Consider the following 26637-nt stretch of genomic DNA (forward strand, 5'->3'; position numbering starts at 1 on the left):
CCAAAATGAAATCAGATGAGTCTCACTAACAGAATAGACAAAAGAAAACATTAAAGGATAAAGGAACACAAATCCTCAAAGTGATTTAATTAGAACGCAAAAATGTTTTCTGAAAATAAAAAGATTTGGGGACATTTAAAAACAATAATAACTGAACTGAAAGAGAATATTCAGTCCTAAGAACAAAATAAGTAGACTGGAACAGGAGTTAACAAACTTTCTGCAAAGGTCAAGTTTGTAAATAGTTTTGACTTTGTGGACCATAGAGTCCCTTGAAATTGCCCAACTTTGCCATTATAGCAAGAAACCAGCCATAGAAAAGACATTCATAAATGGGCTTGGCTGTGCTCCAATAAAACTTTATTTATAGAAATGCAGCAGGATGGATTTCGCAAGCAATGTGAAGTCTGTAGATCCCTGGTCTAGAAAGTCAAATAAAAAAAATCTATCACAACACAGGAGAAAAAACAGAAAAGAAATAGATCCAGAATATTTAAAAAGCAGAATCTGTAACACTAAAGGGAAAAAAAATCAGATGAAAAACATAATTGAAGAATAACACAAGAAAAATTTCCTTGGAAAGACTTAAACCTTCAGACTTAACTGGGCATACGCTGCTGAAATAGCTGAACTACTAGAATAAAGAGAAAAATGTATAAATTTGCATTAAGGAAGAAAAAATTACCTAGAAAAAAGAGAAAATTAGTATTGGACTTTTCATCATGGTCAACATGAAATGCTACAAAAAGGAAATACAATTTTTAATAAGGTGATGATACAAGATCAACATATAAAAGCTAATAGTCTGCCTCTACACCAGCGGTTCTCAACCTTCCTAATGCCGCGACCCCTTAATACAGTTCCTCATGTTGTGGTGACCCCCAACCATAAAATTATTTTCGTTGCTACTCTATAACTGTAATTTTGCTACTGTTATGAATCGTAATGTAAATACCTTTTTGTTTTCTGATGGTCTTAGGTGACCCCTGTGAAAGGGTCATTTGACCCCCAAAGGGGTCACGACCCACAGGTTGAGAACCGCTGCTCTACACTAACAATAACCTGTAAGAAACAGAAAACCAGTTCCAAATATGATAGTAACGGCCATAATATAAACCCCAGAAAGAAACAGATAATTATTAAGAAAATAATATACTTTTTAAATTTAAAATTTAATATTTAAACTTTAATTAATACATAAACTTCTAATCCAAATCCCAATAGTTTAAGAGGAAATGGAGGGCTGAGCTGGAAGAAAGATGGTGGCATCTGTGTGACAGGATTTGGTCCATCTCATGAATTCAAGCGGCTCTCAGAAAGATCTGATAGGCATGTATCATCAGATCCTGGAAAAAGCCATTCAGTTATCTGGGGCAGAACAGCTAGAAACTTTGAAAGCTTTTGTGAAAACAACGGGGAATGAGAATGCCAGCCTTGTGATCTCTCCACAGTTGCTGACTGATTTTTGCACACATCTCCCTAACCTGCCTGATAGCACAGCCAAAGAAATCTATCATTTCGCCTTGGAAAGGATCCAGCCTAGGATCATTTCATTTGAGGAGTAGGTTGCTTCCATAAGACAGCATCTTGCATCCATATATGAAAAAGAAGAAGATTGGAGAAATGAAGCCCAAGTGTTGGTGGGAATTCCTTTGGAAACGGGATGAAAAGAGTACAATCTAGATTAGAAACTGGAGACTTACCTGAAGATCACTAGGCTATATCTAGAGGTTGATGAGCCAGTCCAGGCAGGGGCTTACATACATAAATCGAGCATCATTATTTCAGAATGAATCAATCAATGAGTAGGTAATGATACATTATAAGGCATACTACGCACATGTTCTTGATTGTAGAAGAAAATTCCCTGAAGCCGCACAAACGTACAACGAGCTCTCTTAGAAGACAACAGTGCACGAAAGTGACAGACTAGAGGCCTTAAAACATGCTTTGCACAGTACCATCTTAGCATCAATAGGACAGCAGCATTCTCAAAGGCTAGCTACTCTTTTTAAGGATCAAAGGTGCGAGCAACTTGCTTATGGGATCCTAAAGAAAATGTACCTGGATAGGACCATCAGAGGAAACCAACTTCAAGAATTTGCTGCCATGCTGATGCCTCAACCAAAAAGGAACTACAGCTGATGGTTCTAGCATCTTGGACAGAGCTGTTATTAAACCCCATTTGTTGTCTGCAAGCAAATTATGTAGTAATATTACCTTTGAAGAATTCAGAGCTGTTTTAGAGATCCCTGCAGCTAAGGCAGAAACGACAGTATCGCAACTGATACCAGAAGAACACACGAATGGATTTATTGATCTGATTGATGTAATGGCTTGTTTTGAGACATGAGAAGCTCTGCAAATATGGGGCAAACAGAGCCAATCGCTTTGCTTCCAAGTGAATAACCTTTTGGAGAAAGTTAGTCAGACCACACCAGAAGGGACAGCACAAGCATGGAAGCCCAGATGGCTCTGGATCCTGGCAGAACCTCTGTGCACACTACCTTTCTCCAGGTTGTGCAGATTAACCTCACTATCTCCAAAGCACTTGCATCATGACCTTACATATTTCAATCCCGTTTACACTGGATTCCATTTAAAGAAGACAGTATTAGAGCAGGAAGTACAAGCATTTAAAAATATGTAGTTCCCACCACTTCATGCATGGACAGTGTAGATGCCTGACCACTGCAGTGTATACCTGAAGCTGAAGCTGAATAATATTGAATGTCAACTATAATTTAATATACATATAGTCACAGGATGTGGAGTACAGCATAGGGAATAGAGTCAAAGGAATTGTAACAGCTATAGACGATGTCAGAGGGGTAGTAGATTGGGGGAGGGGGATTATCACTTTGTGAGGGAGGCAAATGTCTATTACATTGTTTTGTACACCTGAAACTAATTTAAATAAATAATAAAAATAAAAATATGTAGTTCCCATATATTCAGGTTCTCTGTGTATCAAGCTAACTCAGATGTTTTGAAAGCTTTTCTTTAAATGGAATAAGTGAACTATCTGTAGCTAAAAAGATTGGGATTTATATTAACTTCGTAGTCATGTAAACTTAAGTGTTTTGTGCCTCTCTAAATGTGGTTATTCTAATAAATTAAGAAGTGAGCCAAAAAAAAAAAAGAGGAAATGGAAGCAATTATTTTAAGGTTCGTGTGGTAGAATACATTAGAATTGCCAAGAAAATTTTACAAAATTAAGACTAGTGAGGGGAAATTTTCTCCACCAGATATAATCATATTATAAAGCCATTGTCTTTAAAACAATATGTCATTGGCATGGGAATACACAAATGTATCAGCAGACTATGACAGAAAATCCAGAAATAGATCCAAATACATGTTGAAACATAATACATGTTTCATCATAATAAATGAGAAAAATGGAAATGAAGGACTTGTTTCATAAATTATACTGGCTACAATAGCTATCTGAAAGGAAACAAAAATTATGAGATAGAAAAATAGAGTTCAAGTGGAATATAAATATTTTTTAATTATAGGAAATTTAGGAGACTATTTCATAATCTTAGCATCCGAGAGAATTTCTTAAGCAAGTCAAGAAATACAAAACCAGAAAGGAAACAGCAGACATATTTGAATAATTTGGGGGCAAAGATATCATTTAATCAAGTGAAAAACAGTAACTGAGAAAAATCCTGCCACACAGACGAAAGATGAGGTTAATAAAACTCTTTCAAAACTGATTAAGAAAAATAGTATTCCAATAGGAAAAATATATATACAAGGCATGTATAGGAAATTCACAGAAGAAATGCAAGTGGCTAATAAATACATGATAAGAACTTGACCTTACAGTAATTAGGAAAACACAAATCAAGACCACATATCATTTTTCACCGCTCATATAAGCAAGAATTTACAAGACTGATAACTTCCGGTGCTGGCAACAGTGCGGGGAAACAGGCATTCATATAATGCTGGTGACAGTGTGAATTTCTCCAGTCTTTTTAGAAAGTAATATGCCCTTAGTCTAGAACTGCTGCTTGGGAAATACATCCTCATGAATTAAAGGCACTAAATATAAAGATATAAGTAATAGGGGTTTTTTTGCTGCCTTGTTTATAGCACTAAAAATAACTGGAAACAAACATTTATCATGATGACTCTGGCAAATGAATTATGGCAAATCTATACTATGAATATAGAATATTATTAAAAAGAATGAGTTGAATCCATATATACTAAAATAGAGGGACTTCCAGATATAAGCATTTTTGCTTATATAAGCAAGATATGAGCATTTTTGCCATTCCTCAAAAAACCCCACATGACGTGTGTGTGTTTGCATGTGCACACACGCACATGTGTTTTATATGATCATGAATAAAAGTTTGGGATAATCACACATAAAAACCCAACTGGTTACTTTGAACACTGGCTACTTTGGGAGGGAGGCGGAACAGAGTGTTGACTTTTACTTTGGTCCTATTTATTTTTGTTTTGTTGCAAAAATTATGAATTACTGTTATAGCTTGAAAAAAATTAATAAAGCAAATTAAAAGAAATCAGGAGCTTTTGGTTTCCCGAGATAATGCCAGTTGACTAAATTTAAATCTCTCCAAAAACCACAGAGATGAGCCAGGAGAGCAAATGAAGCCACCCATATATAACTCACATTTGTAGCCAAGGCTCAAGACATAATTGACAAGGCCTAGTGCAAAATGAAAATGAGGGGCCCCAGCCAGGGGCAGAGATGTCAATCTCCTCTTCCCAGGGGCCTACCACCACAACTCACAATGGACTGGCAAACTCCAAGGAAATGCAACTTCTTTGCTGGCCATGCGCTGCGCCTAGATCAGCAGTGGACAAAAGGCCCCCAAGGAGTCACCTGCTGCAGGTACCGTGACACTGACAGCCTAGGACAGAACAGCCTCCACTTTGCTCTGCCCCCAAGCCTTCCTGCACCTGCTTCCAGGCCCCTGGTGGGCAAAGAGGACTAGAGAGAGCACAGGCTCCACCTGCCCATGTAACTGGGCTGCCCCAGCCAAAGAGGGACGGCAGTCACAAGCCAGGGGCAGGGGCAGGTGGCTGGAACTCATCCAGGGTGAGGAAGGAGTGGAGTGAAGGGGGAGTTAGGGAGCTGGCAGGGCCAAGCACGAGTCAAGGATTCAAGGCCCTGACGCATGTCTATCATGCCACTAAACCTGATTTACAAAACACAAATCCAAAGATTAAATTATTAAGAATTTCAAGACAGTGACTACAGAGCACTAAACCCCAAGCATGAGGCCCTTCTAAAAACTGGGCCCTGTGCAATGCACTGGTGGGATACACTAGAAGCCAGCCCTGCCTATAGCATAACCAGGAAGCGGAGCTTGTTGGAAACTTCAATTAATGCACAGGAAAGGACACAAACATCTAAAGCCAGCAGGAAACTTGTCAGAGAAGACAGTCAGGTGGCAAAGCCAAACAGATGAAAATCACCTCCAAAAAGAGCTTCCTACCCTGAGTATAGAAATAGAGAGAACAAGTCTGATCTTGAGTACAGGGGAATGAAACGGAGGGTTGGAAAGTTCGTGGGACCAAAGATGGGAGTCTTGGGAGGGCATCACTTCTGGAGGGAGGGAGGTGACTTGGGAGGTCACATTCCCCCAGATGCTTGATGGAGAAGGGGGAAAAAAGGCAAACAATAGATATTAAGGATCCTTTGAAAACAAAAGAGATTCACAAAATCAGAAGACACATCAACCCACCCCTCTCTCCCCATTTATTGAAGAAACTATGCTCCCTGTACCAAGAGAAGAAGGCACACACAAACAACAAAACCTAGTGGGCTCTCACTTCTGCCCGGACTGAATCACCAGTCATTGCTGGTCCAGCCAGGAAAATATAACACTTTTCCAGGTGAACAGAAAATGGCAAGCACAAAAGAAATTAATCAATTGAAGAATTGATAGTGATAAAGAGAAATTAATTCCAACTATGATTCTTTTCACGTCAAGTTACAATTAATATTCCAACCATTATTCAACTGTATTTCAGAAGTAGAAACTTCTAGAAAAGAAAAACAAAACAAAAAAACGAAGACTGGAAGATCAGCCCCTCTGAAAAAGGCAGAAGAAAACTAAGTGCGTCATCACACACCTGGCTCTGGGGGTTTGGTATAAAAATACAATGACTAGAGAAAAGAGGCCGTTAAAAAATCCATTAGAGATGGCAATCTTAAAAGGGAGCAGCAACCTATCATTCTTCAGAGCAATTATGTCAATTCTTTTAATGATCAAATTTTCTAAACTGGAAAGCATTTACTTAAATAGTTCTGAGATCTTTTCTGTCTACTTTTAAGACAGTTTTTCACTGTGGTTCTTTCCAGAACACAATTCACATCTACTTTTCAAATTAAGAGATTTGCAATGTCTTAGGAACCTCTCAATTTCCAAAGAGTTAACACTTAAAGTTCTTACAAGGAGCTCCATCATATGTAATCCAGTTTCTAAGCAACAGGATGTTAAAACTGTTATCCACAATGGATAACGAATGGCTCTGAAAGGAACATTGCAAAAATTTTCAAGTAAAGATACAATTGACAGGTCATTCTATTTATTGATTCCGCTCAGGTTTTCAATGCCTCATTTCATTTTAGTAACCTTTCAGGCCATATTAATGAAGATAATATGAAAGCATACTTCATATTGATGGTAACTAAAACATATAATACTCAAATTTTTGTATAGTCCATTCTACAATCATATCAAATCAGTCCACTTAGGAGTTAGGTATATATCAATTTAAATAAGAGAAAAATATTTTCTTTCCTTATATTGTACCTGTGACCAATATCATCTAAGACTGTCCTTTCCATAAGGTTCAATTTCAAGTTTCACCTCAAGGTGGTTCAATTCAAATTTCAGGTATCCCATGCTTTTACTCCAAAACTTGCGCTCTCGTCCCCTAAGTCGTTTTTGGAGGATGATGTCAAATGAAGAAAGCTGAAGTATAACTATGTTCACTGTAAGTTGTCTTCATGTTAATGAAATTGCAAGTGAATAAAATAAATAAAATGAATAAAGTAAATATATACATGGGACAATCTTCAATTTATTTTTTTTCTTATACTTGGAAGGATTCTCTAAGAAGCAGAATGAAAATATTAATATTTTGAGTGGCTTTTGCCAATCATTTTGAATACTGATGCCTCAGAGACAGGAATTTGGAATATGAAGATGTGAAGGGGAAAACTGCTAAGAAAAACATCTCCATAACAACAAATGGTGCCAACCATTTTCTTCTCCAACCTCACTTGTACTAACAATTAGACGTCTCCAGGTAAAGAATATACTTTTCAAGTGCTATCTGATTACTGCAATGCTTGAACCTTTACAATTTATATACATTTTTTAAAACCAGTGGGATTGGCTCCTGCTCCTTGTGCTCATACACTGATTAATATTCTTGCTGCTTTTTATTGAGTTGTGTTTACAGAAAAAAATCAGTTATATCACATAAATGATATTGGCGCTCTAAGAATATGCTGTTTTACTCTATAATAGGATGTGATGATATAAGTGTAAAGATTAGAATTGGGAAAAAAAGTGACCTTAATGTAAAGGCAGAAATAGAGAATTATCTGCTCAAACTCTAATGCCTTAAAGACAGTAACAGAAAAATTAATGGAAATATTGATGAGAAATATTCTTCTTTTCTACCAATGTACCAGTTTTTAATCATTCAAAAATCTTCTTACTCCCCAAAGGCTACCTGCCAGCATAAAGGATGAGGTCGTTTTATCTACCTCCCTTCCAAATAAATAAATACAGTACCAACCCCTTCCTACTCATTTCCAAAAAGGAAAACAGGCAGAAAAACAGGTCACAAAAGTACCTTCCTCAAACAAACAACAACAAACACAATTAAAGGCCACCAATCTTATAATATCAAAGTCAGAATAAGGACTTTCACTTCTAATAATGGGACACTAGGAAATTAGGACAAACTTTCCCAATAAGGACAACTAAAAATACTGAATATGATATTTTAAAACATCCTCCCAAAAGCCTCAAAGAAGTATCAATATACTGAGGAATTATCAGGCCAAATTCTAGAAGATTGGTCCCGGCTGGATAAATGTGCTACCCACGAGTAATTGTTAATTTAAAAGAAAGAGCTGGACAAATTGCCAGTAATCAAAACAGTCACAGGGATGTAAAGTGCAGCTCAGGGAATATAGTCCATAGTATTGTAATAACTGTGTATGGTGCCTGGTGGGTACTAGATTTATAGGGGTGATCACTTTGTAAGGTATATAAATGTCTAATCACTATGTTGTACATTAGTTTACACCTGAAACTAATGTAAAATTGTATGTCAACTAAAGCAGAAAAATAAATGTTAAAATAATATAAAAAGAAGTTTCAGAATATAAATAAAAGAAAGAGTTGTGAAACTGAGCTTCTCATTTTAAAAGCTTCAAGGGTAAGAGGGGACTAAAGTAAAAGCCAGGGACCAACCACCAAAGTGGGGGTTGTAGTGAACAAGCCCAGGTTCATCTGTGGCACCAAACGCCTACAACTCGGGCAAAGAGTGAACTCCAAGTGAACCAGCCCTTGGACCGTCTCACAGCCCGCTTTGCATCAACCTGATCACTCAGGGAACCTCAAGCCCTGATCTCCCATTAAGCCAGTCAGCACCACACACTGCCACCCTTGGCAGAAGCAAAGGAAAACCCAGTGAAGGATCACCAGGCACATGTGACAATCCAAGTGAGAACCAATAGAAACAACAGACATATATAGACAGCCTTTGAATATTTAAATGATCACATCTGGACTATAACACAACTATACTTACCATGTTCAAAGAAATTCGTTAAAAGCAAAGCCTGAGATTTTCAGAAGGGAATTGCAAGTTTTTTTTTTTAATGGTTTGGCAGACTTAAAAAAGAACTAGGTGAAAATCTAGAACTAAAGAAAACAATAATAATCAAAATTAATAAATCAGTGGAAAGATTTAACAGTTATAAAATACAACTGAATAGAGAATTAGTAAACCATAAGACATCAGGAAAAAAATGTATCCAGAATGTATCACTGAAAGACAAAAAGATGGAAAAGGAGCAAGAGATGCGGTGGATACAGTGAGAAAGTTTAACATGTATTTACTTGGAGTTCAAGGAGAGAGGAAGTAAGAAGATGAGGGAGAAGCATCATGTGAGGAGATCATAGCTGAGAAGATTTTAGAACCACTAAAAGACTTCAATCCATGGACTCAAAGGACTAATGATTCCCCAGCCATATAAATTACAAGAAATCCACACCGACACAAATCACAGTGAAACTGCAGAAAACCAAAGACAAACAAAATCTTAAGATCAGCCAGAGGCAAAATAAAATACAGATGACCTTCAAATAAATCACCCTCAGAGTAGACACTACTCAGCAACAACAAGGAAGACAGACGACAGTGGGAATGATATCTTCAGTGTGTGGAAAGAAAATAACCACCAAACTAGAATTCCATATGCAGCGAAACTATGCTCCAAGAATAATGGTGCAATAAAAACAAAAACAAGAGTTGTCCAATGAAGACCCACCCCAAAGGAAATAAGGGGGGTTCCTCAGGCAGAAGAAAAATGATCCCAAGTGGAATGAATACAAAAGGAAGAACAAACAAAAAACGACATAGGTGGATCAACCTAAACAACACTGACTGCAGGATGCAGTAATAGTATCTCACAGGGTTAAACATATAGAGAGAAATAACATACAAGACAACAACAGAAGGTAAGTCAAAGGGAAATAAATCTTCTATTTTTTGGAGGCAGGCGTGGTGCTAACTTTAGACTTTGATAAGTTAGGTGCATGTTCTATTTTTGCTGGTAACCAAGTAAAGACGAGACACACTAGTGGGAGGGGGGAATCAAGTGACTTAAAAGAATGCAATGCATCTAAAAGAAGGCACGGAAGCAGTGAAACATAAAACAGATGGAACAAACAGAAAACAAAATTTTTTAAAAAGTGGTAGATTTAAACCCAAATATATCTGTGATGACATTAAAATATAAACAGAGTACAAGAAAGTTGGTATGGAATCACAGAGCTTTATAATTAACAGGGGCTTTGAAGTTATTCTTAATTCCATATTTCACCCTGCTTTCCTGTTGAACCCTACTACTGCTCTTCAGATAACATTTAAGTTCCTTAGCATGGCCCCTTCTGAAGGGCCATCCACCTCTCCCGCCTAATTTCCAACCCACATGGTGCTCCCATAGCCACACGAGGCCACCATATAGGACAAGGTAGGTACAGATTCTATCTGAGGGGCTGTTAAAGGTTCAACAAAATCTAAAAGAGGAGAAAACACGTTTTAAAGATATTGTATGTTTTGTGATTATCTTGATATATTACTGACTTAAAATGTCCTAATACTGGGTAATTATTCTTGATCAGCAGTTGTACAATGCCACAAGAGTAGAACCACATTTTTCTATACTTTACACCGAACACAGTGCCTGGCACACAACGGGTACTCCATATTTGATGAATGAATGAACTATTGTACGTTAATGTGGGACACCATCCAACTAACATTCTCCTTGGCCTATATTAACTAGCAAGTATAAAAATCAAAGCTAAGGGCCTGAAGGTGCTAACACCAATATACCCAGTTTCCTGCAGAGCTCATCACCACCATGGCTCTTGCCATCCTAGCTAATTGTCTACAGCTCTCATTATGGCCAAGGCCCCCTGTTCCTGGGAACTTCTCACATATTAAATTATGTAATACTCCTAACAATCCTATGAGTTAGGTACTATTAATATTCCCCTTGTGCAAATGAGAGAACAGAGGCACAGAAAAGTTAAGAAAATGTCCTTGAGGTTACAGGGCACACAAGTGGCAGAGCTGGGATGTGAACCTGGGGATTCTGACTCTGAAATCCAAACTCTTAGCTACTATTGTTAAACTGCTTCCCTAGTGCACACTATCTTTAGGAACCTATAACGTGGCTGAATGATGCTACCACAGATGGCTATTTAATCAAGAATGCCTATATTATGTTTTTTTTATAACGTGCCCTAGAAAGAAAATACAGCTCATGATGTTCAGTCAAAATGCACGTGCACAATCATATGTCTCCTGTAGGCTTTCATATATCTTCCTGCACCTGCGAAGAGGGAACTCATCGGCTCCAGAAACATGTCTTGTTCTCTGGAGTCATCAGGGAAGCCGGAGCCCACCAATGACCCAGGCTGAGAAGTCCAAGGTGATTATGAATCACCCAAAGCTATGAAGAGGCTGAGACCTCCCCACATCAAGCCAACTGTGGTCCCTGGAGACAGAGCTGTCATTGGGCAGCCCAGGATGCAAATGTTATTCTTGCCTGGGAAAGAAACCTGCTCTGCTTCTACTTAGGGAGAGTCAAGTGGATGAAGAGGGGAAAGCAACCCGAAACCTCAGGAGGACATGCCCTTTAAACACCAAAGACGGGCATTTCCCACAGAAGTGTCGGCTCGGGAAGCCTGTTCCTGACTCAGGTCCCTCCTGCTCATTCAGCTCAAGGGCAGAAGGGCCTCACCTCTCCCCTGAATCATCAAAGAGGGAGAAAGGGAAGGGGAGCAACGGAGCCCCATCAACAGTGAGCAAGGATTTCTGAATCATATGACCTTGTTTCAATTCCCAGCTTTGAAAGAGAAAAAACCTTGAACAAATTCTTTAACCATCCTATTAATGTGTAAAATGCGGACAATACTATCTACCTCACAAGGTTGCTGTGAAGACAGAAATATGACAAACCCACCTAATGTGCCTAGCATGGAGCCTGATATATTGTTATGTTGTTTTGTTTTTCTTTTTAAAATGGAGGCAACTGAGAAAAGCAGTAACATAACGGTTGTATAACAGGGACGTGTGCACACAGCCTGACCAACAGAAGGAACCTCTGCACATGTCTTCTTATGCAAGGCCTGCGCCAACTTGTCGTCGCTGTTTTTGTTTTCACGGACTTCCTCTTTTCCAAAGAATCAAATCCAAGCCTGCAGACACTTCAGCCAAATGATTTATTTTGTGCTGGACTGCTTGCCAAAAACGTAATTTCTTTCATTTTCATCAGAAGATGAAGGGCTTCTGAAGTGGCAGGCTTCAGGTGACCAGGAGCAAGTGGCCTTGGCAGCTGATAAGTCTGAATGCTGCTAATGCCTTCCCCAATTCTCCTTATTCTGCCTCGTAATTGCTGCAAATGTGGCAGAGTGCAACCCACACATTTCTGAGACATCCATTACTTCAGAAAATGCTGTCAGGTAAATTAAGGGCAAAGACAAAAGCTTAGTTCTAAATTTTCCTGATTTCTTCTTGAGTTTCGGCACTTTACTTTGAGCTCCTTTTTGTCACTGGTAGAAAAAGGCCACTAAAAGTCGGAGAATCTGAACTACTACTGTGTTTCACCGAAAATAAGACCCGGCCGGAGAATAATCCCTAGCATGATCCCTCCAGGATATGGAGGGCACGCACTCCTCGCATGAGGGTTTCATGACCTGTTTCAGGGAGAAGGGTGCCTTTGCCACAAACCCCTTCAGCTTAAAATAGTCAATATGCCAAGGTGCCATATTTTGGCGCCTAAAATCATGCTACGGCTTATTTTCCAGCTGGGTCTTATTTTCAGGGAAACAGGGTATGTTCCTGAGCCTATAGAGCCTTGCTCTAGAGTCAAAGGCCTGGGCTGGGGTTCAACTTTGCCACTTATAAGCTGTGTGGTCTTAGACAGCTCACTGAACCTCTCTGAGATGAAATGTTACCTCTCATAGTAACACAGCACGATGGTGAGGATTAAAGTGGATTACGTTTGTGGTGGTGTACCTTTTATTAACAGGAGAATTAACTGCAGTTTTTCCCATTGTAAAAATATGGACCATGGCGCCTGCTACTTATTTGAATACCAATTATTAACTCCTAGTGGCACCACTCGGAGAATTCTGCTTCTGTTGTTGGAGACGTAAAGACCTTTCCATCGGGTCCTAGTTATGTCAGTGGATGAATACTAAGAAACCATGTGTGTTAGCTCAGGCTGCCGTAACAAAAGCCACAGGCTTGGGGGGCTTATACAACAGAAGTTTACTGTCTTGCAGTTCAGGAGGCTGGAAAGTCCATGATCAAGGTGCTGGCAGACTTGGTTTGTGGTGAGGGTTCTCTTCCCAACTTGCCACCTTCTCGCCACGTCATCACACGGCAGAGAAAGAGCGGGCTGTCTCACGTCTCCTAAGGACACTATGCCTATTGTATCAGGGCTCCCCCTTTATAACCTCATTTAACCTTCATTACCTCCTTAAAGGACCCATCTCCAATACAGTCACCGAAGGGGCTTCAACATACGAATTTGGGGGTTGAGGGGGACATAATTCAGTCCATAGCACCAGGTTTGGTATATAAACGTCCAGTTTTCTGGCACAAGTAAATATTCCCTTTCCCACAAACAAACAGGTTCTGCAAGTACATCTAACATGCTGCTTATGTGGACTCACCACCCTTGGTTCATCACAAATGAAAAAACAGAGTCTTTTCCTGTCCTGAGGATGTATCCTGGGGTGAGGATGTTTTTGTCACCCAAGGCCAATGATCATCTTGTGGATGGAGAAGAAACTGAAGCTCATTCAACAACCTAATTTAAGTTGGGGTTTCAATTTAATTCTTGAGGGTACAAAGCACCCCAGTCAGCACACAGCTAAACCCTCTCCCTCGCTCCCTGTCCAAACAGGAAGCTCCCAGTTCATCTGCACCGTGGCCACAACACTCATGATACCGGCAGCCAGGATTTGGGGGGAGTCTCCCACGAGCCAGGCACGTTCTAAGCCCTTGGAGTGGAAGAATGACTGAAACTGGCAACAGTCTACGCCCTCCTGGCGCTGGCAGTCTCGTCAATGCTTATCACCCCTTCACTTTCACTTCCACCAAGAACACTCTTTAGTTTCAGAGTCAGCACTGGGTTTGGAAGCCCAGCTGGGGCCTGTCTGTAACTTTGGGAATGTCACTTCACCTCTCTGTACCTTGTTTTCTCAGCTGTCCAGTGGGGAGGAGCAGGTGTGGCCTAGATGTGCTGTGATGTGAGGAACGTGATGTAGACTCTTCTGTTTGCTTGTTTGTGACCTCAGACTTTCCTGCAGGGGCCCCTGGACAGCAAATATTTACTGAACATCCACTTCATGTTATGGGGGGAGAAGGCAGCCAAGGGCAGGGGGCCAGGACAGAAAGGACCCACAGTTATCAGACAGAGACCATGACTTTCATCTTCCTCAGGGAAACCAAGTCTGTATAGAACACTGGTCCCCAGGGAGGGGAAGGGACCCATTTTACTCTAGACACAGGAAAGGGACTAATGCCAAGTATGGTGACACCCCTTCCTGAGATGAGGAGAGTAGGACTCTGCGGGGATTTCCTGGGTATGAATGATGGTGTAGGCAGCACACCAAACCCAAGGCTTGGTATGTGGTACATGGTCCATAGAAGTGACACTGATGAGTATGTCAGGAGCCCTCCCACAGGACACACGCGCTTCCACAGGGCATGGCTCTATCTCCCTCCTGGACTAAGGGTCACAGCTGTGGCCCCACAGACTATCTGGGAGGCAGTCATTGTGATATGACATGGAGGAAGGTCCATGTGAGAATAACACTGCCCAAATTTGGGACCCTGAGGGCCCTAGCACACGGCTGCAGTGCCAGCATCATGGCTGCCAGTGGGGCTTGGGAGGAGACACAGGAGCCTCAGGGAGGGGCCGGGGTGGGAGGCTGAGGGCCCAGAGGAAAAGGAGAAAGGTGTGCCTGTGGGCCACCAGGGCCAGTGCTGGGGACAGAGGGTCTCAAGAAGCCAAAGGGTCTCATAATTCTGAAAGTGGGGTGCTACAAGTTTGTAGGCATTCCTAGGGCCCTGTTACATCTGGCCTAGAGAAAATGCCCACGACACAAGGATGAACATTAATGACCTTTGTTGTGCATTATATTTATACATAGAGCACTGTTTAAGTGTTTTGCATATAAACATAATCCTTATTATAACCTATAAGGTAGGAACTATTATCATCCCCATTTTACATGTACAGAAATGGAGGCACAGACAGGCTAAGCAACTTGCCCAAGGTCACACAGGTGATAACTTGTGGAGTCAACCTCCAACCCAGGGTCTGAGGATCACTTACAGGAAGTCCGCCATGCTGCTCACTGACTTTCTCTCCCTTAGGAAATTTCGTCACTTTCCTCAAGAAACTCATAGTTCTCCTACCTTCTTCAATAGACCAGGGACTGGCAAACCTTTCCAGTCAAGGGCCAGATCGTAAATATTTTTGGTTTGGGGGCCAGCCGGTCTCTGTCACCACTACTCTACCAGTGCAGTGTGAAATCATCCACAGACAACGCGGAAATGAACGTGTGTGTGGCTGTGTTTCAATAAAACATTATTTATGTTCACCGAAATTTGAATTTTATATAATTTTCACCTGTCAGAAAAAAATGCTCCTCTTCTACTTTATTTTCAACTATTTAAAAAATGCAAAAGCCTTTCCTCAAGTCATAATCTGTGCAAAAACAGATGGTGAGCGGGATTTGGTTCTCGGCCAAAGCTCGCAGATCGGTGCAAAAGACGTCACCAAGGGTGGCTTTGCCCTCACTTCCCTCCCTGACCTTGGGCGGCTGGACAGTTCCCACGAGCAACAAAACTGTCTTGGGCCCTGCCCCTCCCAGAGGCCCTGATGCCCACAGGCCCAGTGACACAGTCATGTGTCGATCAACAAGGTGGACACACACACACAGTTCACTGAATTCATCAAATGACCTAAAATACATTTGCTTATATATTATGACCAGTTGAGGAGGAAAGAAAAAGGGTAATGGGAGAGAGAAGGAGGGATAAAAATACATAGTGGTAGAAACACAGGATCTAGTCAGAATGATCTCAGGTACGTTACTTAAACTCTAAACCTCAGTTTCTTTTTCCATAAAATGAAGATAATAATACACCCTATGACAGAGGGCTGCTGTGAAGATCAAACGAAATAATGCACACAGAAGGCAAACACACACACGCCCAGCCTGCTCAGGAAATGAAGACCAAAGAGAAAGAGGAAATGAGGCAGGAATCGGAGGCCCAAGGAACGTCATCTCACTGTAGCCTCTCAACTATAAGTCCAGAAGGACTGGGCCTTGTCTCCTTTATCATCGGAGACTGTGGATGCTCAGTGAATATTTGTTTATGATGATGAGAAGGAGGAGGAAGGGGAGGTTACCCACATGCCTCCTCAAAAACTCTAATATTTTGCATCTAAAGTCATTGAAAAGTTACAGAGCATTGATGGAGATGCTTTGGTTTCAAGACATTTTTCCATTTTATTGTAATATTCTAAAAAATGCAAAATGGCATTTTATTTAAGATACTATTTATGCTTTAAACTTTTGTTAGTTTGTACAACATCTTGCTAATTTGCAGAGTAGGAGAACATATTGTTGAAACCATCAGGGAGCAGCTATAATAATACAAAGCCTATATGAGTTCCTTACTATTGACCTCTGCTAGACATAACTCAACTGGTAGCTGCAGAGCTTGAGAGATAAGAATATTCCAAATAGGCTTCCCTTTAACATCTAATATTTCCCCCTTGCCTATGCTTACCCGTACTCTTACTGGGATCTGTGACCCATGCCTCTGTGATTATTTCATATTAAACTTACACTAGCTTCCCAGCCCCTCACACTGGTTAACAAGATCCTGAGCTGACCTGGGTATACAGGAGACAAGGGTGACAATGAGAGAACATCAGCTTCGTAGTTGAAGAGGATGGGTTCTGGAGGCAACCAACCTAGGTTTGGATCCTGGCTTAGCCACTTACTAGTTGTGTGACCTTGGGCAAGTCACTTAACCTCTCTGTGTTTTAGGGTCTTGGTTAGTAAAATGGGATGATAGTATCTATCTCATGGTGTTGGTGTGAGAATTAAATAAATTAATATATACATAAATGAAGTGCTGAGAACAGTACTTAGTATAAAGTGCTACATAAATGCTGGTTGTTGTAATTATATTATTATTATTATCATCATCATCATCATCATATCAAAGCCTCAGTTCCCTATTCAACATAGCTTAGACCTACTGGGCTACTCACACCAGGATGACTTCTGGTAAGAAGCATGTCTCTACAGTGTCTGCACTGAAAGCTGAACTAAGGCAGCCCCAGGGCCTGTATGGTTTCCAGGCCCAGCTCTTCGGTGCTTCGTCCCCAACCTGCTCCCATCCCTAGATCTGACTCTAAGTCTCTCCCCAGCTGGGGGTGCCCCAGCGCTGCAGCCCTACCACGAGCCCAAGGCAGGGACTGAAGGCCCTGCTGCTCTGTCTGTTCTCAGACTTCCTCTCAGGAGCCAGAGCCTCATTCTACAGTCCTCTCCTATAGCTGGAGTCCTACAGTGCCCAGGAGCCCACGTCACATGTCAGCTGCCAGCAGACCAACTGGTCTAGATCGTTGTAACACTGCCCCAAGCTCCACCCATCTGAATTGTTTCTGGGCCCTCTACAATGTTCGCCTTCATTTGTATAATCCAATCTGATTCCCCAGCATCCTCTCTCTCACAACGGTGCTGGTGGTGAGAGTCTTCCTCAGCCCTCCTCCACACCCTGCTTCCTGATCTTAAGTACAGACCAAACATTAACCATTTAATCAAGTGAAAATGATGCAATGGTAGTGGTGACAATGTAGTATGTTATATATAGGCACTTTGCAAAACAATTTGGCAGTGTCTTAAAAAGTTAAACATACATTTACCCTACAATCCAGACTCTACTCTTATATATCTACTCAAGAGAAATAATTAAAACAGATGTCCACACAAGAAGTTGTAATATTAATGTTCACACCATGAGTTATAATAGCAAAAGATTGGAAACAACCCAAATGTCCATCAACTGATGAGTGGATAAATAAAATATGGCGTATCTTAATCATATGATACTAGTCAGCAATAAAAAGGAAAAAACGACTAATATAGGCTATGACATGGATGAACCTTGAAAATATTAGGTGAAATGAAAGGAGCCAGACAGAAGAGACTACATACTGTATGATTCCATTTATATGGAATTTCTAGAAAAGGCAATTTTCTGGGTCTGGGGGTAGGACAGGCACTAGGAACCTTTTAGGGGTGATAGAAATGTTCTAAAAAGTGATTGTGGTAGTGTTTGCACAACTGTATAAATTTACTAAAATTCATGAAACTATACACTTAAAATGGATGGAACTTTATAGTATGTAAATTATACCTAAACAAAGATTTTTTTAATTAAAAAAACACAATGATAACTTCTAAAAGGCTTAAAATTTACCCAAAATATAGATTATCTTTTTCTGGTAGTATAGATGTCTCTACCCAAATATATTACATTTGTATTCTACAGCTGTACCATAGAAGGCATCTTCTTAGAAGCTCTCTGTACCCCTTCCCCCCTCAAAAAAGTTAGGCTCAAGCTGCTGAATTATAATTACAACGTACACTAGGAACTTTTCCCACCAACTTCACTGCAAATATTGATTAAAAGGGACTTTTTAGAAATAAACATGTTATAGTTAGTATAAAAAGGTACAATTAATTTCTTGTTTGACATTTCTTAGAACGCTAAATCTAATGAGAAAAAAGAAATTTTACTGATATTTTCACAGAAAAGTTTCAACAGGAGGAGTTGTCTTCTTACCTGAAGTCTCACTAACAAACTCTAATGATGATAAACTAGATCTCCAAATTATATTTATTATTTTACCTAATTTTAAAAAATTAATGGTTTACAAGTGTCTTAATTCCAGACACCTCTGGAGCCCCCATCATTGTGTTTGTTTGTTTTGGTCTAACATCCTACACAATCAATTTTTGAAACACACTGTAAAACATGATGTAGATGAAATATGTTTAGCTAATATCTGTTATCTTCTGAAGCACCTTTGCTAATATCTGGCCACCTTTCTTTTCTGTCATTCTCTGTGTAATTAAAGGGTCTACACCAATGTTTTCTCTCCTTTACTAGATGATTTTAGTGTGGAAAATAACATCAGCTCTTTCTGGAATATAATTCACACTTACAATGAAAATAGCCAAGTCTTGGATCCCTGTGTCACTTAAACTCTTCCCAGATGTTTTTGTAACAGACACAATCTCCTCCAGCCTCAGAACTATTGTGAAAAACTCAGATGAGGTTAAACATATCGCTGTTCAGAACTCTCGGTCTTGTGATAACCCAGGCTTGCCATTCCAGAATGCTCTTCAACTTGGGTGGCTTTTAAAACATGTGTGTTTATCACTGCTACTTGTCCATTATCCCCTGGGAATACAATGTTTTGTAGGGGGTCCTTGAGCAGAGGAACACAAGGGCAACACTTGGGCATCAGTCTGTCCAACTGCATACATCCAAGCTCAAGTGTTGTGCTTCCTTCATCAGTACTTTTTATGTGATCCTTCAGTTTCAACAAGCTCTCCAGTGATAGCACAGAAGTCAAACTGAAGTCATTTTTTTATACTTTGTTTTAGTTATTCAACTGAAATTTTTCAGAAGGGCAATTTAAATTTTAATTAAAACCCGTGGCTCAGAAGAGGGCTTGTAGGCCGTTTCCACTCATGTAGAAAGAAAGTAAGCATAGCCCACAGAATAACCAATATACCTCTGCCTTGTCACTGGTCAAATACTCCTATGCCAACATCTTCTCCATTGTCTGGGCACTAGTTATTAAAATATTTCCTGTACAATATTCAATGTAAAATGTTACACCCACACTAAGAAATTATTCAGAAGCATTTGAATTTCAATTAACTAAGCAAACAATTATTTAGTACCCGTGTTCTGCAAAAAGACCAGTAAGTGTGTGAAAGAGAATAAAGAAAAATATATAATTCTGATCTCCAGGAGTTTTCTGATTTCTATTTCTACAAAATAAAAATATTTTGCCTTTCAAATGCAGATTTCAAATATGGAAGAATAAAATATTTAAGAAGCCTTTTGAATAATATATAGTTACAACTAAGCAGCATTTTGATATGTTTGCAAAACTCCCTAGGAAGTGACCCAATGGTTATTCGTTTCAGTAAACACATACTGATTTTTTTTTTAAATGTAAAAATGAAGTATGAAGAACAACAGAGTAAGACAATTACAAACAAAAATCGCAATCAACAGAGGAGATGGCAGCCACTTGAAAAGAGATCTTTTTTCCAGGGGCCTCACAGGTACAGCACCTCTGGAGGAACAGCTCTTGGAAGAAACATCCAGATGACTGGATGGGCCCTTCCTGGGGCTTCAGCACATACACACTGTTGCTCTTCTTTGGTAAGTGCCGAGAGTAGCTCCGGATTACAGTCAATGATTTACTTAAATACTTCTTGCCAGAAATATCATAGTTTCAAGTGTATTACTCTTAAATGCCAAGAAAGAACTTGAATTGATTTTCAATATGAATTGAAATATTGAGAGAAGTGTGGTTAACGCCACCTAGTTCAAGAGATTAAAAGTAATCTGCGGAGGTAAACAGGCATCATGATTTTGCTGACAACACAAAAACAATCATAGTAAAAATAATCACTAACATTTATGAGCAGCCTCTGAAGAACATTACCTACATTACCTCATCTGAATCACACAGCAACTGGGTCATAGAAGCAAATGATTATTATCTCTATTTTATCCATGAAGGAATGGAGGTTGGCGAGGTTCAATGGGTTGACCTAGGTCACACAGTTACTAAGTGACAAGGACAAGACTGGAGTCCAAGTCTGTCTGATGGCCAAACCCAGCTCCCAACTACCATCCCTGACTCTCTCATGGGACAATGTGTTCTTAAAGCAAAGTTCACATTAGCCACTGAGTGATTTCTCAGGGGAAATGGCAAAAGTACATTGATTTGCTAAAGAAACCACAAGCATCTGGCCAAACTGCCTTTCAGATTTTGTATTTAAAGCTTCCAAAGTTATCATTTTAAAGAACAGAGCTGCTGTATGTAGCCACTTAAATGCTGGGTGCCCCAGGACTTAATCTAGTTCTTGGATCTCTTCTTTTTTCTGTCCATACTTGCTCCCTTGGTGACTCCACCCAGGTTCATGGCTTTAAGTGTCATCTATGGACTGATGACTCTCAAATTTATGTCTACAGTTAGGACCACCGTTGCCACTACCACTTTCATCCAAGCCACTGACATCTCCCTCCTGAATTATTCCAACGAGCTCCTAACTTGCCTCTTCAGACTATTTTCAATGTAGCAGGCAGAACAGAACAGTCCTAGTAAAATAAATCACTCCCCTGGTCAGGACCCTCTAGTGGCTCCCATCTGGTTTAAAACAAACACCTTTGAAGAGTCCTTACAGTAAGACTTACAAGAGTCCTTACAATAGACTACAACAGACACATGATGTGCCTGCCCCTCACCTCTCTGACCTTATCTCCCCATCCCCTCCATCTCACTTATTCCACTTCAAAATCACAGGCCTGCTTGTGGCTCTCAAAATGCCAATCAAGCACATTCCAGACCCAGGGTCTACCTGTCTCTGGGACGCTCTCCCTCCAGATATGCACATGACTTGTTCCCTCACTTCTTTCAAGTCTTATCTCAAAAGCCACCTTTCAGGAGGATTCTCTCTGGCATCACAGCAGTTAAGAGCCCAGATTCCACAGGGAGCCACCCTGAGTTCTAATCCTGACTTTGCCACTTCTTGGTGGTATGACCTTGAGTGACTTAATCTCTCTGGGCTTCAGTTTTCTCATCTTTCGAAGGAGGAAAATAATAGCACCAACCTAATAAGGTTGTCGCGAGGATTCAATGAATTAACGTGAATTGTTTAGAACAGTGACTGCCACATAGGAAGGGCTGTCATAGTTATTAAATCTAAGATGGTATACGCATACATTCTAAGACACACCATTATTTTATCTGTCCTTTATATAAACAGCAACAAGTAAAGTAGTAAATGCTATCAACTATAAGGTGTATCCCAATTTTAGAGCAGCAAAAATGTTTTTTTGAAAAAGTGTATCTTAACATCAATGAAATGTGATGCGTTACCTATTTTAGAAGGTCATTTTCTTTCCCTTCCCTGAATTTTTTTCCTCCCTAACATTTATCACTAACATATTTGTCTTAGTTTGGGCTGCAATAACATAGTACCATAGACTAGGTAGCTTATTAGCAACAGAATTTTATTTTTCCCAGTTTTGGAGGCAGGAAATCCAAGATCAGAGTGCCAGTATAGTTGAGTTCTGGAAAGGGCCTTTTCATAGGTTGTAGAGTGTGAACTTCTAGTTGAGTCCTCACATGGCAAAAAAGAGGGTGAGAGAACTCTCTGGGGGGTCTCTTTTCTAAGGGCACTAATCCCATTCATGAGGGCTCCACCCTCACAACCTAATCACTTCCAAAGACCCCACTTCCTAATATCATCACATTGGGAATTAGGATTTCAACATACGAATCTGGAGGTGGGAGAGGTGGGGACACAAATATTCATTCAGCCTATAACAATATTTATATTTCCCCCACTTTTTTTTATTGGTAGTCTCTCCCAACTAGACTATAAGTGCTTTTTTTTTTAAGATTTTTATTTTTAATTGGGGAATTGGGGGAGGGGAACAGCGTCTGGGGAATCGAGGAAGGGGAACAGACAAGTTGCTGTCTTTTTGTTCTTCAGTCTAGTTGTGGAGGACGTTGCTTCACTAGCCCATGTTGGTATTATCATTGCGCTCTTCCCAGGTGAGGCAGATGGGTCGCCAGCCTCTGAACGGCCGCTCACAGCGGCTCTTGGCAGCTCACACCAGCTGCTGGCCACTCACACTGACTGCCGGCCACACACGGTAGTCCATGGCAACCTACTGCAGCAGGGGCTGCAGCCTACGCCATCACTGGCGACTCACAGCAGCCCAGCTCCAGGCTGAGCTGTTGTTCACCATCTTAGCTATAGAGGGCAGTGTCACTCGCCCTCATATGGGATCCGAACTGGGTCCCTCCTGCTCAGAGATGGCGTCCCAAGCCAACTCTTAACCAACACACCACGTGGCCGGCCCTAGACTATAAATACTAAGAAGTCAGGAACTTTTGTCCTTTTTTTTGCTGCTATAATCTAGTATGTTGAACATCACCTGATACATATCCAATCAATAATTGCTGAACAAATAAATTAATGAAAATGTAAATGAAAAAAGAAAAGGATATGAAAGAAAGATTCCTTATTGATTGGAAGAAGAACACAGAATTTCAAGATGTGAAGTGAATGAGTGGAAATGGTGAATGAATTATAGCATAAGATCCACGAGAGCAAGGACCATGTTTGTACCCAGTGAACCGAAGACATGCGCGTAGTAGGCACTCCACAAACACTTGCTGCACAACTGACTGAATGAATGAATGCCCTGCCTGTGGTCTCCTGGTGCTTAATCTGTGGGCGAGTGAGTCCCTAACAGGGAGAGCACAGGGATAGTCCAGAGCATCTTATTCCTATCCTGGCACACAGCAAATGGGGGTAAAATGCTGGACATTCATTCACAGCAGTCTACTCTGATACTTCATCAATTGAAGACACAATAAAAGATCAATAAACACAGCCCATTTTTGGTCTGTGTCCCCATTTTATGCTTCCTAACTTGGAGTTGACACACACACACACACACACACACACACACACACACACACAAAACATATAGATAAATACTGGAAGGAAAGTAGGGTCGTGAGTTTTTGCTGTGACACAAGGGGGGCCAGGGCCACTGTGGTATAACATAAGTGACAGATTCCAGGGCTCTGTGGGGTTCCTCTTGGGATGGAGGCTGTCACAGTTGTGCTGAGGCCAGGAGAGCTAAGGATGGCCCTCATGGATGGGGCAGATGACTGGAAGGAGAGGTCATTCCATTAATGTAATGACCACAAGCATTTACCAAGTGTCGGCACCTCACTGAATACGTCCCATCCTTTAATCTCGCGACTCTCATTAAACACATGAGAGAGCAGCCTAAGCACTATTCAGCTAGCAAGAGAGGAAGCTGGAACTCCAGAGCAAAAGCTCTCGGCCACTTACTCCCAAAGATGACACATATCCTGGGGGGCTCTTAGCCTCACCTGGACTTTAGGGTCTGGGAATCTTGGGGAGGACTCCAGAAGACAGAGAATAAAGTCCAAACTGCTATGGAATGACAACAGATAGGGGAAGGCTGAGTCTCTGGCCGACTGGACAAGGGCTGCCAGCACCTGAGAGCAAACCAGAGGGTCTAGCTTCTGTGTGGTCACTCTGCTTGTTCTCTTCTGTCAGCCTTAGTCTTCAAAGAAGTCTTTTTGAATATAACAGTCCTCTCAGCTCCACTCTGGGAAGCACAGGCAGACCTCAGGTGTATGATCTGGCCAGACTATGAAAATGGGGAGGAGGGCCCCACTCCCACCCTGAGGCCCTCATAGAGATGGATGCAGTAGGGATCAAAGCGGAAGACAAAATGCTGTGGGATGAAATCAAGAACTACCTGGTCCTTCCAGTGCTAGGTTCTGGGCGCCATTTTACCAACCAAGGTGACGTTCTTTACAGAAAGTCAACACTGGAAGGTCATTCGAAAACACCAGGCATGTGTATGTACCATGTTGTCACCAAGAACTGCAGCCAAGACTCTGGAACTGGGGAAACAGCCAAAGTTTTAAGAAGCAAGCCATGGGAATGCAGGGACCTCTACAAGGGGATTTCACTGTGGCTGTCAGACGGCATCTCCTGGTTGCAGCCACTCTAGACAAGCCGCGGGCTCTGGCTAGCCTCTGCCTTCGACTCCTTGAAAGTACCTCCTAGCTCCTGTCAATTATTTTGTACATCATGGGTGCACCAGGAGTACCCAGCACAAAGTAGGTGCTCAGTAAATGTATGCTAAATGAATTAATGAATAAAAATAGATTCAGGCCTTAAGTGCCACTCAGTGAAATACTGATTTAAATTGGCTTGTTTCCATTATCAATCTTAGGACTCATGCCAAAAGTCAAGCTTTCCCCCCTTAAATGCAAAAATCTAAACATATACTAAACTTGGAATGATTAATAAAAGATATTTTGGAAAGGTCTAAAACAAATGTGTAGATTTAATTCAATACAACAAAAGTCTTCTACTACTACTACTGCTGCTGCTGCTGCTACTACTACTACTACTACTACACACACACACAACCTGGGGCATTGAGAATGAAATCCCAGTAGCTAAATCACCATGGAGGCAAGTGAACTACTAAATACAGTATAAAATGTCCTTTCAGTTCAGTTCTCCCATCCGAAGTACTTTTTCATTTGGAAATTTATCCTAATAAGCTAATGATCAAGGTAAAAGCAGCATCCATCATATCTGCAGTGCGAGAAGGTTTTGTCCACAGTCTTCAGAAGAGGCTCTCCCTTCCTTAAAGGCTCTTGTAACGACCACAGGGAGTCAGTGCAGGCTTTGCTCCAGGCACTGCTCCTGGGGAGATGGGGTGCCCAGAGTGCTCAGCAAAGAGAGCAAGCCTAGGGCACCATTTCCATATGACAGGCCCTTGTGAAAGGCAGGGCTATCACTGTCACCCCACAGCCTGCTCTGGGGTGGGTGTGCTGGAGGGAGGAAGGGACACGTAAAACCAACCAACCAACCAACCAAAGAACAAATGCCTGGGAACCTTGCAAGACTCCTCGTGACTGGGTGCTGCCTTCCACTTGACATAAGCTCAGGAGATGAGGTCGGTAATAAAACCCCACAGCAATAAGCCACAGGCTGAAGTCATGGTTTTCTTACTCCACAGACAAGAAGGAAAACAAACTGATTATCTCCCACCATTTCACATCGCCAAGCCTTGGCCAGTGTGAAGCACACTGCCAGTGAAAGCTTCCGATTCAAAAGGTGTGCTACTTACAGCAGTAGTCTCCTTCAAGTTATTGGTTTTTGATTACCTTTTTTTATTGTTTTATCCCCTAACCCTGGATTACAGTTTTTTTATCATTAAAAGATAAATTAGTCAGACAAGGCAATGATGCACTTGGTTTCCATGACAACACTGCACAAAAAAAGTTCAACCTGCTGCATCACCACGAAGCACTTTGAAAATCATTTCCTAGCAACCCCATAGGCACCCAGAGACACAGACCTTCATCTGCCCTTTACTCAGGCCTACGAGAATAACACACATGGTGACAGAGAATAGCTCACTCGGTTATCACAAACCTTTCAAGTCAGCCTTAGTTCATCAATGTATGGAGCAAAATAATTCCCAGCTCTGTGTGCAGGGAGACATATGCAGCTATCTGGATGTCTCCAACACACTACATCTTCCTCTCAGGTATGGCTACAAAAACCCTTAGCTAAATTCTACTTTGAATAATTTGATTTGAAGACAAGTGACTGCCTCTGAATAATTCACTAGCATCCACACACTAATCTGAGAAGGAGGAATTTAAAACTCACCAATCTGAAAGAATAGTGTGGCTCTCTGTTTCAGGTTCCTCACAGTAGAATAATATGCACCAATGTATTGGGAAAATGAGAAAAAAGTACAAAGTTTAAGAGACTTCATAACAAAGTCTGCCACCTAGAAGATAAGAAGCTTTTACATAAGTAAATGTGAAACACAGTGGAATTTAAAAAAAATGAGAAACAGACGTTTTTCTATACTTGCAATATTTCT

At 40.9% G+C, this 26637-nt stretch overlaps 1 protein-coding gene and 1 pseudogene across 6 annotated transcripts in view; one reads left to right on the top strand and one right to left on the bottom strand.

Moving 5' to 3' along the window:
• PDE8B (phosphodiesterase 8B) overlaps nucleotides 1-26637 on the bottom strand; it is a 253654-nt gene that overhangs the window by 155206 nt on the left and 71811 nt on the right. The window contains exon 1 of one of the 6 annotated variants that reach the window (XM_019641026.1): nucleotides 26418-26436. The exons of the other annotated variants lie outside the window; for them this stretch is intronic. The gene's annotated coding sequence lies outside the window, so the exon portion shown is untranslated. Of the gene's footprint in view, nucleotides 1-26417; nucleotides 26437-26637 lie in introns of those variants that run through there. 6 annotated transcript variants of the gene reach the window in all.
• On the top strand, nucleotides 1260-2405 carry LOC109381914 (COP9 signalosome complex subunit 4-like; annotated as a pseudogene).

The sequence above is a fragment of the Hipposideros armiger genome, unplaced genomic scaffold (genome assembly GCF_001890085.2).
Source record: "Hipposideros armiger isolate ML-2016 unplaced genomic scaffold, ASM189008v1 scaffold_55, whole genome shotgun sequence".
Classification (NCBI taxonomy): Eukaryota; Metazoa; Chordata; class Mammalia; order Chiroptera; family Hipposideridae; genus Hipposideros; species Hipposideros armiger.